Source organism: Rhinichthys klamathensis, unplaced genomic scaffold (assembly GCF_029890125.1).
Source record: "Rhinichthys klamathensis goyatoka isolate OS25496 unplaced genomic scaffold, OSU_Roscu_1.1 h1tg001016l_1, whole genome shotgun sequence".
Taxonomy (NCBI): domain Eukaryota; kingdom Metazoa; phylum Chordata; class Actinopteri; order Cypriniformes; family Leuciscidae; genus Rhinichthys; species Rhinichthys klamathensis.
This window is the reverse complement of record NW_026607306.1, coordinates 1-14,645: the sequence shown is the minus strand read 5'-3', so window position 1 is coordinate 14,645 and position 14,645 is coordinate 1. Positions and strand designations below refer to the sequence as shown.

The following is a 14,645-nucleotide window of genomic DNA, read 5'->3' as shown; positions in this document are numbered from 1 at the left end:
TCCACACGCTCACATACACACGCAACGTTACACACACTCAATGCTTCACACACACAATGCTCCACACACGCAACGTTACACACACACAATGCTTCACACACACAATGCTCCACACACGCAACGTTACACACACACAATGCTCGACACGCTCACATACACACGCAACGTTACTCACACACAACAGTCCACACACACAATGCTCCACACACACAACGCTCCACACACACACACACACACAACACTCCACACACACAATGCTCCACACACACAATGCTCCACACACACAACGCTCCACACACACACACACACAACACTCCACACACACAATGCTCCACACACACAATGCTCCACACACACAACGCTCCACACACACACACACACACAACACTCCACACACACAATGCTCCACACACACAACGGTCCACACACACAACGCTCCACACACACAACGCTCCACACACACAGTGCTCCACACACACAACGCTCCACACACACAACGCTACACACACACAACGCTCCACACACACAACGCTCCACACACACATCACTCCACACACACAACGCTCCACACACACAACGCTCTACACACACAGTGCTCCACACACACAATGCTCCACACACACAACGCTCCACACACACAACGCTCTACACACACAGTGCTCCACACACACAATGCTCCACACACACAACGCTCCACACACACAACGCTACACACACACAACGCTCCACACACACAACGCTCCACACACACAACGCTCCACACACACAACGCTCCACACACACAACGCTCTACACACACAGTGCTCCACACACACAATGCTCCACACACACAATGCTCCACACACACAATGCTCCACACACACAACGCTCCACACACACACACACACAACACTCCACACACACAATGCTCCACACACACAACGGTCCACACACACAACGCTCCACACACACAACGCTCCACACACACAGTGCTCCACACACACAACGCTCCACACACACAACGCTACACACACACAACGCTCCACACACACAACGCTCCACACACACAACGCTCCACACACACAACACTCCACACACACAACGCTCCACACACACAACGCTCTACACACACAGTGCTCCACACACACAACGCTCCACACACACAACGCTCCACACACACAACGCTCCACACACACAGTGCTCCACACACACAATGCTCCACACACACAACGCTCCACACACACAACGCTCTACACGCACAAATACACACACAACTCTCCACACACACAACGCTCCACACGCACAAATACACACACAACGCTCCACACACACAACGCTCTACACGCACAAATACACACACAACGCTCCACACACACAACGCTCCACACGCACAAATACACACACAACGCTCCTCTCCCTTCTATAGCCTCATATGAGATGTTCTGCCCAAATGGCCTCTGAATTGAGAGGAAAGATGATTTGGCGCACAACAGATGGGCACGGGGTGGCACAGACTGGCACGCATGATGCTCACTGCTGCTCATTAAAATGCAGATTCATAATTTCAACTCAACACATATTAGTATGATAAAGCACAGTCTGACTCATTACCGTTAACCCGGACGACTCTGCGCTGCTAAATTTCAGGTCAGATCTGCGGTTTAGCGACACGTAATGAGCCGTTAAACGTTTCTCAGACCAGATTCCCACATTCGAACCTGTGAAAATGAAAAGCTCTCTGAGGATCTCTGAGGATCTCTGAAGGGAAAGGGCTTGTTAATATCAGTGGCATTATTAAGTGTTGACACTGAAGGTTTGTAGTAATGGGATGTTTGGTCATCTATCAAGTGTCAGTTCGAGAAAAGAGTCCTTTCTCTCCATATCTGATGTACAGTTTGCACTCGCACAGCACCGTCTCATCATCCATCTTAACAGCAGGGTATGAATATTTATTAATCAAACATACAGTTTGTGAACGGGTGGGTTAGTGTGATGTAGACGTGTCTGGCCTTGCTAGCTGAACCAGAACAACATACGAACAGCACTTATGATGGATAGTTTATATAGTGTTTGATTATATGGAATTAGTGGCCAAAAGTCACTTTGTTCCCCTGAGAAACTGACCCGAGGTCAGAAGCTGGAGGTCCCGAAGCTTCTCAATCACTTGGCAACCCTTCCCTGCATTTCCATTGGTTCATTTCATAATCTGCCAATCATTCTATGCTGCTATTGTCATGGCGATGACAGAAGTGCTCTTTGTGTTGCCAGGAAGAAGCTGTGTGTCCGACTCTGAGACGCAGGAGCCCGGGGCCGACACAATACACACACACACACACACACACACCACAACACACAATACACACACACACACACAATCACTGGCCAGAAGACAACACGACCACCTGGGAGATCTGTGCGTGTGTGAGAGTGTGTTTGTGTGTGTATGAGAGAGAGAGAGAGAGAGAGAGAGAGTAAGTGTGTGTGTGTGTGTGTGTGTGTGTGTGTGTGTGTGTGCTTTTGTTTTTGTGATATATGAGGACACAAATGTGTATAATGACATTCATATTACACTGGTATTACAACTTACACGTGATATATGAGGACATTGCATGAGTCCTCATATTTCAAATAGCTTAAAAAACATAAAAAACAATGGTTTTTTTTTATGTAAAAATGCAGCATGTCTCCTGTGATGGGTAGGTTTAGGGATAGGGGCAGTGTGTGTGTGTGTGTGTGTGTGTGTGTGTGTGTGTGTGTGTGTGTGTGTGTGTGTGTGTGTGTGTGTGTGTGTGTGTGTGTGTGTGTGTGTGTGTGTGTGTGTGTGTGTGTGTGTGTGTGTGTGTGTGTGAGTGTGTAAAAAAAAGTAGCGTTTTGCTACTGATCTTTTCACTCTCTGTATGTTGAGTAGTGGACTGGAGTGTGTTTGAAGGCCTTGGACCGGCACCAGACGCCAGTGCACACACACACACACACACACACACAGCAAGTCTTGTTGGCAGCAGCTCCAAAAAGGCACTAAATCTCCAACATCAGTCCATCTGATAACAGCAGCGTTATTTCTCGAGTCTCTGATGCGTCATTAAGTGTCATAATCGTTATCATTATTAATACACACACACAGACTAATCGCTGTGCTACAGCTGTGAGGTGACCCCTGACCTCTGACCCCAGCCGGTGCTGGGTCAATCATGATTTATCAGTGCAGCAAAAATGATGTTGTGAAGCATGCGGATCAATAGTTCATTTCTCAACAGTTAATTCGGGTCATGGGATGGTGTTGATGAGTCTCAGTCTCTCACAGCGGGCGATCCTGGACACCTTTCAGTGGCGGAGCTATAAAACAAATAAGCTAGTTATATAAAGAAGCTATAAGCCTTATTTTGTCTTAAACGTAAGTAATAAAAGCAACACCTCGGAAAACTGGAACCAGAACGAAAAAATACAGCTCTTGCTCCAAACAAACCGGAATGAACAGCGATGTGTTTCGCAGTCGGCGGCTGAAACATTACTCGAGTCCTGTGGCCTTTAGACATCGTCATGACACACATTTCACGCTTTATTTCGATGGTCCACTTTAACCACAGAAAAACCAAAAATAATTTGTGATGTGTTTCACTAGTGTGATCAGGACACTATAGCTCATGTGTGTGAGTGAGGAGAGCAACATAAAGTAAACTGACATATTACACCCAATAACTCTTCACACAGACACTACCAGTGACATTTACACACATTTGGGGCCAAAGATTACTCACACACTTTGAGCTGATCATGTTCTGCTGAAGTGTGTTTTCTGTAATTGCTAATGCTCTTTTACACACACACTGAACAACATGAAGCATTGCTTGGTCACTGGTTGAGCTAAACTGGTATTATCTAATTGTGTAGTTAAATTTACCAGCTGACAGATATTCAACATAATTCATGTGTGAGAGTCTAACAGAAGGACGGACAAAACCAGTCAAATATCCACTGATCTGAGAACTGAGTTCTGCTCATGTTTATAAACTATAGCGAATAAACTCTGATGATGTGAGAAATGTTGAAGTGTCTGAATAAGTGTTGGTTTGACTGTATAAGTAACTTTGCAGCTATATGTCAACTAGCTCTCGTTAGAGTATGAATGCGCTTCTTCATGCTGTCCGCTAGCCAGCGTTCGCTCAGACGCCGCTCAGCATGATCCAGCACCGCCGGTTCGGGACCTCAGGGAGGAACCGCGAAGAGCAGAATAAAGTTGTGATGAAAGACAGACACAATGTCAAAAGTGTGAGCGCCCGAGGGCCTGTTCCTCGCTGACGCTGGAGCTCGTGTTCGCCGGCTCTCCTGGGAGGCATTAGCACTAATTTGAAGTTTAATTTGACGTGACTCCTCGGCTAATCGTGCGAGCTTGAAATTAATTAATCTGACTTGACTTGTGCTAATTTGCGACGGCCACAGCGCGGCGTTCCCTTCGGAGGAGGAAAACAAACAGGAGTCGAAGGAGAAGAGACAGGTGGGACGCGGGCAGGCCTCGAGATCACACACACACACACACACACTCGTGACAGATTCATCCCTACAGCGCCGTATAATTAACAAATCAGGACGATGCTGCCAATAACTGAAAGTGTTTTTCCCAGCCACATTTGGGTCAGTAGTGCCCGATGGAGGCTTTATATAGAGGACACGACTGCGACGCGTGGGCTTTTAGAAGGAGAAGTTTTAGGACGGTTTTGCTTTCAACAGAGCCATTTAAAGCTTTCCGAGAGTGCAGCTCTCCATTAGAAGCTCTTCTTCAGTTATCCTCAGAGAACCTTTAAAAATTGATCAGAGAGTGAAAGTGCAACCTAGAAAACATGCAGGTCTTCACGACAATGGATGATCACGAGAGGTGGAAGAGGGGTCGCAGTGCTAACCCTGAACCCTGAGTCTGCCGGGGTGAGGAGAGGAGGAGGAGAGAGAGAGGAGGAGAGGAGGAGATGAGGAGGAGGAGAGAGAGAGGAGGAGAGGAAGAGGAGAGGAGGAGGAGGAGGAGGAGGAGAGGAGGAGGAGGAGAGGAGGAGGAGGAGAGGAGGAGGAGGAGAGAGAAAGAGAGAGAGGAGGAGAGGAAGAGGAGAGGAGGAGGAGAGGAAGAGGAGAGGAGGAGGAGGAGAGGAGGAGGAGGAGAGAGAGAGAGAGGAGGAGAGGAGGAGGAGGAGGAGAGAGAGAGGAGGAGAGGAGGAGGAGAGGAGGAGGAGAGGAGGAGGAGGAGAGGAGGAGGAGGAGAGAGAGAGAGAGAGAGGAGGAGAGGAGGAGGAGGAGGAGAGAGAGAGGAGGAGGAGAGGAGGAGGAGGAGGAGGAGAGGAGGAGGAGGAGAGGAGGAGGAGGAGAGGAGGAGGAGGAGAGAGAAAGAGAGAGAGGAGGAGAGGAAGAGGAGAGGAGGAGGAGGAGGAGGAGGAGAGGAGGAGGAGGAGAGGAGGAGGAGGAGAGAGAGAGAGAGGAGGAGAGGAGGAGGAGAGGAAGAGGAGAGGAGGAGAGAGGAGGAGAGGAAGAGGAGAGGAGGAGGAGAGGAGGAGGAGGCGGAGGAGGAGACGAGGAGGAGAGGAAGAGGAGAGGAGGAGGAGGAGGAGGAGGAGAGGAGGAGGAGGAGAGGAGGAGGAGGAGAGAGAGAGAGAGGAGGAGAGGAAGAGGAGAGGAGGAGGAGAGGAAGAGGAGAGGAGGAGAGAGGAGGAGAGGAAGAGGAGAGGAAGAGGAGAGGAGGAGGAGAGGAGGAGGAGGAGGCGGAGGAGGAGAGGAAGAGGAGAGAGAGGAGGAGGAGGAGGAGAGGATGAGGAGAGAGAGGAGGAGGAGAGAGAGAGAGGAGAGGAGGAGACGAGGAGGAGAGGAAGAGGAGAGGAGGAGGAGAGGAGGAGGCGGAGGAGGAGAGGAGGAGGAGAGGAGGAGAGGAAGAGAAGAGAGGGGAGGAGGAGGAGAGGAGGATGGAGAGAGGAGGAGGAGAGAGAGAGAGAGGAGGAAAGGAGGAGAGGAAGAGGAGAGGAGGAGGAGAGGAGGAGGAGAGAGAGAGGAGGAGAGGAAGAGGAGAGGAGGAGAGGAAGAGGAGAGGAGGAGGAGAGAGAGGAGGAGAGGAAGAGGAGAGGAGGAGAGGAGGAGAGGAGGAGAGGAGGAGGAGGCGGAGGAGGAGAGGAGGAGGAGAGGAGGAGAGGGTGAGGAGGGGGAGGAGGAGGAGGAGGAAGAGGAGGAGAGGAGGAGGAGGAGGAGGAGGAAGAGGAGGAGAGGAGGAGGAAGAGGAGGAGAGGGGGAGGAGAGGAGGAGGAGGAGGAGGAGGAGGAGGAGAGGGGGAGGAGGAGGAGGAGAGGAGAGGAAGAGGAGAGGAGGAGAGGGGGAGGAGGAGAGGAGAGGAGGAGAGGAAGAGGAGAGGATAGGAGGAGAGGAGGAGAGGGGGAGGAGAGGATGAGAAGAGGAGAGGAGGATGAGAGGAGGAGAGGGGGAGGAGAGGATGAAAGGAGGAGAGGAGGAGGAGAGGAGGAGGAGAGGAAGAGAGGAGGAGAGGAGGAGGAGAGGAGGAGAGGAGGAGGAGAGGAGGAGGAGAGGAGGAGTGGAGGAGGAGAGGAGAGGAGGAGGAGGAGAGGGGGAGGAGGAGGAGGAGGAGGAGGAGGAGGAGGAGGAGAGGAGGAGAGGGGGAGGAGGAGGAGGAGGAAGAAGAGGAGGAGAGGGGGAGGAGGAGGAGGAAGAGGAAGAGGAGGAGAGGGGAGGAGGAAGAGGAGGAGAGGAGGAGGAAGAGGAGGAGAGAAGGAGGAGAGGAGGAGGAGAGGAGGAGGAAGAGGAGGAGAGGGGGAGGAGGAGGAGGAAGAGGAAGAGGAGGAGAGGAGGAGAGGGGAGGAGGAAGAGGAGGAGAGGAGGAGGAAGAGAGGAGGAGAGAAGGAGGAGAGGGGGAGAAGAGGAGGAGGAGAGGAGGAGGAAGAGGAGGAGAGGGGGAGGAGGAGGAGGAAGAGGAAGAGGAGGAGAGGAGGAGGAGGAGGAGGAGAGGAGGAGGAGAGGGGGAGAAGAGGAGGAGGAGAGGAGGAGGAAGAGGAGGAGAGGGGGAGGAGGAGAAGGAAGAGGAAGAGGAGGAGAGGAGGAGAGGGGAGGAGGAAGAGGAGGAGAGGAGGAGGAAGAGAGGAGGAGAGAAGGAGGAGAGGGGGAGAAGAGGAGGAGGAGAGGAGGAGAGGGTGAGGAGGGGGAGGAGGAGGAGGAGGAAGAGGAGGGGGAGGAGGAGGAGGAGGAAGAGGAGGAGAGGAGGAGGAAGAGGAGGAGAGGGGGAGGAGAGGAGGAGGAGGAGGAGTGGGGGAGGAGGAGGAGGAGAGGAGAGGAAGAGGAGAGGAGGAGAGGAGGAGGAGGAGGAAAGGAGGAGGAGAGGAGGAGAGGAGGAGGAGGAGAGGAGGAGAGGAGGAGGAAGAGGAGGAGAGGAGGAGGAAGAGGAGGAAGAGGAGGAGGAGGAGGAAGAGGAGAGGAGGAGAGGGGGAGGAGGAGGAAAGGAGGAGGAGAGGAGGAGAGGAGGAAGAGGAGAGGAGGAGAGGGGGAGGAGGAGGAAAGGAGGAGGAGAGGAGGAGAGGAGGAGAGGAGGAGGAGGAGGAGGAGAGGAGGAGAGGGGGAGGAGGAGGAAAGGAGGAGGAGAGGAGGAGAGGAGGAGAGGAGGAGGAGGAGGAGGAGGAGGAGGAGGAGAGGAGGAGAGGGGGAGGAGGAGGAAAGGAGGAGGAGAGGAGGAGAGGAGGAGAGGAGGAGGAGGAGGAGGAGGAAGCGGTGAATATTTTATATAATACATAAAACAAACACAAACTAAAACTTCCCGAGGGGTAAACAAGATCTGGAGAACGCAGGACTGGCGAGGGCTGTCACAATATATCGCAATACAAAAATGCAACAACATGTGTCGTTCAACCAAAATGAAAATTACTGTGTGAGAAAAAAAAATCAAGTTTACAGAGTTTTAGTGTCAGTACTACATTAAACCATACCTGTCAACACTCCCGTTTTTCCCGGGTTTCTCCCGTTTTTTAGCCCTATCTCCCGGACCCCTCCCGGTTTGTTATTTCTCCCGGGAAACTCCCGTAATTTGCATGGCCCAAACTCCTTTATGAATAATCGGAACAATATGTTTGTCCGATGTTGACCAGTTGCCAGATCTTGTATTAAATGCATTATATTCACACAATCCACACACCATATACAATTTCAACCCGTTTGTCATCTCAACCTGGCAACCTATAACCCAGTTGCGCAGTCGCGGAAAGCTTAACCCGAAATAGAGTGCGGCGCGGGACTAGATTTGATGGCCGAGTGCGAGCGCGGGCGGTAATGCACTCACTCTGTGTGTGTGAGAATAAAACGATTCGCGGGACTCCCGCAAACTAGAAATATTTATGAATAAAACACAAAAAACTAATACATTTTTATTCATCTGTTGCAGAAAAGCAACAATAACAACAAAAACGATTTACAGGCCAGAGTTTATATTTATAACATGTTTGCAGCGTTGAGCGATGTAGCCAATCACAGACATATGTGTTGATTTCTTGAACGCAATGGCCAATCAGAAGCATTTAAGATGGACTCCCCTCACCGCTCAAAACTTTTTTGTTCAGTGCTGAATTCTGTATGCTGGCAAATCCTCTAATTATAACAAACAAAGTGTATATATTATGAAAGATTCACTGTGCAGTCAGCTACATTGATAATAACAGAAATGTGTGAAAGAGAACACCCCCCCCGCGCCGAACAAATCTCCCGGATTTTGAAAACCAAATGTTGACAGCTATGCATTAAACTACTATATTTAATGTTGAATATAATGTATAATAATGCAGTGGGGGAATATCTGTGTGTCCTGATAATGCCACATGTCTGATGTTCCCAGTAAAAAGTGGCCTAAATTATTTTAAATACATCTAGTCAGTGAAAGAGCGCAAGCATATTCGTCTAAAATAATTCTGTATTTCAGCTTCAGAATCATGAATATTGTTATTCTGGTGTCTCTATTGTCCTGTGCTTTGGGTTTCCAGCGTCACCTTGTCATACGATCACAGGAGAACACACGACACACGGACACAAACACAAGCTCATGTGTTCAAACAGAACAAGACACGAACACACAGCTAATTATTACACAACACTACGAGAAAACAAACCGCATGCTTCACAGAACACAACAGCACACACACACACACACACACACACACACACACACAGAGAAGAGCATACGGCCTGAGCAAACTCGAAACCACATACTCACACAACAGGACAGGAGTGTCAGAGCTCTGTCAATAAACCAGGAACACACACACACACACACACACACACACACACATACACACACATGGACACACACCCTGACACACTCGAGCTCAATCAAACTCGCTGAGTTACTGATGAACTTTACAGTTATTACTGTAACTGAACTGAATTGATCTGAATTGTCTTGAATTTGTCTTATATTTGATGACGTTTGTGAAAACAACTCAATGAAACACTCCAAGCACAACTACACAATATGATTACAAAATATATAACATTTATATTTGAATGAAGAGAGATGTCAGTTTTCACTACTGTATCTGTTACTGAGACGCATGTGTAAAATCTTGTGTGTGTGTGTGTGTGTGTGTGTGTGTGTGTGTGTGTGTGTGTGTGTGTGTGTGTGTGTGTGCGTGTGTGCGTGCGAGTGTGTGTGTACGTGTGTGCATGTGAGTGTGTGTGTGTGTGTGTGTGTGTGTGTACGTGTGTGCATGTGAGTGTGTGTGCATGTGAGTGTGTGTGTGTACGTGTGTGCATGTGAGTGTGTGTGTGTGTGTGTGTGTGTGTGTCTGTGTGTGAGTGTGTGTGTGTGTGTGCAGCTGTCAGAGGAGTCAGAGAGCAGACTGATCACAGAGCTGCTGAGCTTTTGAAGTCTCTCAGGGACTGACAGCTCTTCAACCCCATGAGAGCGCTAACACACAGACACACACACACACACATACACATACAAACACACTCACATAATGTGAACTAAGAATGATGGCATAAAGCAGCATGCAAATGAACGCATAGTGAGAGTAAATACAGGAAGCTGCACAAACACACACTGTTTCACTAAATTTGTTCTCCTTCATTTCATCCGCTCCATTAAAACGTTTTTTTTTTAAATGCCTTTGTTTCTTTTCACTGGATGTGATATTCATCATTTCATAACAGATGGTGATTGGCTCGTTCATAATAATGACATTGGAAGCAACTCAAATTACAGCCAAAGAAGGTGCAGTGTGTGATTATCTGGAATTAAAGAAGTCCTGCAATTCTATGAATTATTCTAATTATATCTGTCAGTGTTTCTGAACTCCTGAAACGCCTCCATTGTAGTCTTGAGTTTCTTCCGGGAACGAACACGTCACAATATTCCTCATTATAATAATCCACACTCTAAAAAATGCTGGGTTGTTTTAACCCAATTTTGGGTCAAATATGGACAAACCCAAACATTGGGTTAAAAATTTAATTAAAAAATTTAACCCAACGGCTGGATTTGTCCATATTTGACCCAAAGTTGGGTTAAAACAACCCAGCATTTTTTAGAGTGCATACGCAGAATAAAGGGGCGGGGCCTGGTTGAGTTAGTTAGTAGTATGGAAAGGGGCGGGGCTTTCCCAAACACACTCGAAGTGCTCGACCAATCACAACACACTGCTCCAGCCGACCAATCAGAGCACAGTGTGCTTTTCAGGAGGAGGGGCTTCATAGAGACAGGAAGTAAACAGAGCGTTACTGACAGACTGGGAAGAGAGGAGCCGCAACAATGGAGAATATGAGGAGAATAATCAACATTCAAGCAGAAAAACTTGTTCTAGTAGAGCCTGAAACTACATCAAGACTGTGTAAGAGGGCGTAATAGCGGATCTTTAACATTAATTTGGGTGTGAGGATCCATGTTCATCCAGTCATCGGGATCATTTGCAATGAATGAACGAACGAACGAATGAATAAACGAACGAATGAATAAACGAACGAACGAACGAATGAATGATTGACACTCAAGATGAGACAATGCTTTTCATTTCATCTGATATAGCTAATTTAACTTTTGTTTATAATCAAAAAGCCAAAAACAAAACAAAAAACGATTTTGACCTACATGTCTAAAGAAAATATGAAGTATATGGTCTTCATAATAAATAATGATTTTACAATGTATTGACGTTTTTGTCTTTGGGGGAAAAAATATTTTTGATTAATACTAAATTAAAGTGTAAAATTTGACCGAAACCATAAATATAATTTGAGCTGCAGCATCATTAAAACCCACAACGTATTCTGAAACTATTAACAACATACTGTCATGCGTCTCAAATAAGCATAATTTACATTTCTTTTGAGAGTTCTTCTGACACTAATGTTGGGAAAGTGGCATCAGGTTTAATTCTCCTGGTTTGCATGAAAGTTTGAGTGACTTGTTCAATCCATCCTCATCATACATCACATCAAATGTTATTAATGACCTAAACAAGATCCGAGGTGTAAAGCTGAGTGAAAGTCTGAGCACACACACATCTGTTCATCAGATAGACTTCAGTGATGAGCTTCATTTACATAGAGAGGAGGAGTGTGTGCAAACCGTGCCACTGATGTGCTTTACACACTGATGGAGCCGCTTCACTCAGGGTTACTGGCGTCACGAAGCGAACAAGGTAAAAATAAAGGATTTCTGAAATGAAATTGAGAAATGGTTTCATGAGCTCAAACACACTTCATTCGACTCAGTGGAAAGTATATTTTGTTTGAAATCATGTCACATTTTTGCTTTTGTGGTTTACATACAGTAGTGTCCAAACGTGACGGACATCGGATATTCAGCCTTTATTCTAATATGATTATAAAGATTTTTTGGTCAAATTGCATAGCTGTGCTCGGAGCCGATTGTTTAATTTGTGAAAATAACGCAATGAACACATTGTGCCACATACTTTTTGGCCATAAATTATGGACACGCGCAAAAACAAGAGAGAACCAATGAAATATTAATAACTGATTATGTTTGCTTTTTCCTGTGAGCTTTTTGTTTTTCTATGCAGTTTTAATGTATTTTTTTGCATAATAAAATAAAACCTGTATCTGTAGTTTGCCTTTTTTTTTTGCCAAATAATGTTGTCAGATTTAAACAAGTTTAGTGTTTTTTTTTCTTCTTCCCTCATATTAAGAATATTTGAAATTATATAATATTTTGATGATATGGATATGGAGTTAAATCAACACATTTGGCATAAAGACTGCATTCAGTTCAATGACGTTGGATAATCACCTGGATGCTCACCTACCACTGTTAATGCTCGGCTTATGAATATTAATAGATTACGTAGGTGGATGTTTCAGAAAGGTTACCAAACAACGTCACATAATTAATATTCATGAGTCCATGACATGATTTCATAACCAGCCCTAACTCGCGTATGAATGCTGTATTAATGTGCTGTTCTCAGGAAGAGAGTTGGGAACCGTCTGCATATGTCGATGTCATGTTCACATCACACACGCTGTCTTATAGAGAGAGTATCAGAGGAGAATATCAGTCATCATGAGTTCTCAGAAACATTAAGCAAGCTCTCAAACAATTCTCCAGTCCCTCAAGCCGTCCTCCTCCACAGATTCTGCTCTTATCTAACAGATAATGAGCCTCGAGTGGACTCGACTGGCTGAGTGTTCATTGATAGGATGTGAGGTTCTGTGTGTCCCTGAAGACTCACCGAAGCCGAAAGCTGGAGACGCCGGGATGGGAGAGGACTGGACACTGGTGGAGGTGTAGAGACCCGTGACCAGAAGCCCGTCGAAGTACGTGCTGGTGGAGATCGTCACTGCACACACACACGGGAGACAGTGTTAGACAGCACGAAACACTCATGAGATAATGAAGCATCAGTTATCACAATCCCAGATAACAGAGAACCTTCTGGCAAGAACGTGTAAAGGTGTAATCCAGTAACGTTAATAGAACGTTCGTTCAAAGTTATCTGGTCTTTAATCTTGTTGTCAAACATGAGCAAAAAAGAAAATTATTTATACATCATTAATGGAATGATTTTTTCTGAAACAATTCAGTTTGACGTTCGTCTAACGTTTTTAAATGTTACTACCTGTTTCAGAACATTCAGAGAACATTCAAAAGTAACGTTCCCATAATGTTTGAAGAATGACACAATGTAATGTTTATATTATTAACAATAAACATTTCTAAAACATTTTTAAAAAAACAGGATGTTTTGAACGTTCAGAGAACATTCAGAAATTACGCTGTTAAAAAAACGTTGTGTTAGTTGTAATGATGTTAATTGTGAGTGGCCAGTTGGAATAGAAGCGCTGGCGCTCATTGAAAGAAAACATCTAAAGTTTCCCAGACAGCAACATAGTGTCGGCCCAGGTCCGGGCCACATCTGGTACAGTACATGTGGATTCAATGCGTACCAGATGTGGGCCGGATCTGGGCAGACACTATGTTGCTGTCTGGGTTCCCATCATTGTTTCCCATCTAAAGCGTCTCTGGCACAACAGCACTGGGTGATATTTGGACAGATTCCCACACAGACAAAATTCTGCTGTACAAGATTCAAACAATGAAACATTTGAGCTACATGCAGCTCCACCAAATCACCAATGGGGTAAACAAATCAGTCCACAAATCAGTCCATAAATCAGTCCTCAAATCAGTCCACAAATCAGTCCTCAAATCAGTCCACAAATCAGTCCACAAATCAGTCCACATATCAGTCCACAAATCAGTCCTCAAATCAGTCCACAAATCAGTCCAATAATCAGTCCTCAAATCAGGCCACAAATCAGTCCACAAATCAGTCCACAAATCAGTCCACAAATCAGTCCACAAATCAGTCCTCAAATCAGTCCTCAAATCAGTCCTCAAATCAGTCCACAAATCAGTCCACAAATCAGTCCTCAAATCAACAGTCCACAAATCAGTCCTCAAATCAACAGTCCACAAATCAGTCCTCAAATCAGTCCTCAAATCAGTCCTCAAATCAGTCCACAAATCAGTCCTCAAATCAGTCCACAAATCAGTCCACAAATCAGTCCACAAATCAGTCCTCAAATCAGTCCACAAATCAGTCCTCAAATCAGTCCTCAAATCAGTCCACAAATCAGTCCTCAAATCAGTCCACAAATCAGTCCACAAATCAGTCCACATATCAGTCCACAAATCAGTCCTCAAATCAGTCCACAAATCAGTCCACAAATCAGTCCTCAAATCGGGCGACAAACCAGTCCACAAATCAGTCCACAAATCAGTCCACAAATCAGTCCTCAAATCAACAGTCCACAAATCAGTCCTCAAATCAGTCCACACATCAGTCCACAAATCAGTCCTCAAATCAACAGTCCACAAATCAGTCCTCAAATCAACAGTCCACAAATCAGTCCTCAAATCAACAGTCCACAAATCAGTCCTCAAATCAGTCCACAAATCAGTCCTCAAATCAGTCCACAAATCAGTCCACAAATCAGTCCTCAAATCAGTCCATAAATCAGTCCAAATATCAGTCCACAAATCAGTCCTCAAATCAGTCCACAAATCAGTCCACAAATCAGGCCACAAATCAGTCCACAAATCAGTCCTCAAATCAACAGTACACAAATCAGTCCACAAATCAGTCCACAAATCAGTCCTCAAATCAACAGTCCACAAATCAGTCCTCAAA

General features: G+C 46.4%; 1 protein-coding gene across 1 annotated transcript in view; it reads right to left on the bottom strand.

Moving 5' to 3' along the window:
- LOC130079362 (reelin-like) overlaps positions 1–12,811 on the bottom strand; it is a 50,875-nt gene extending 38,064 nt beyond the window's left edge. The window contains exon 1 of the mRNA XM_056244603.1: positions 12,684–12,811. The gene's annotated coding sequence lies outside the window, so the exon portion shown is untranslated. The remainder of the gene's footprint in view (positions 1–12,683) is intronic.
- Positions 12,812–14,645: the final 1,834 nt, after the last annotated feature.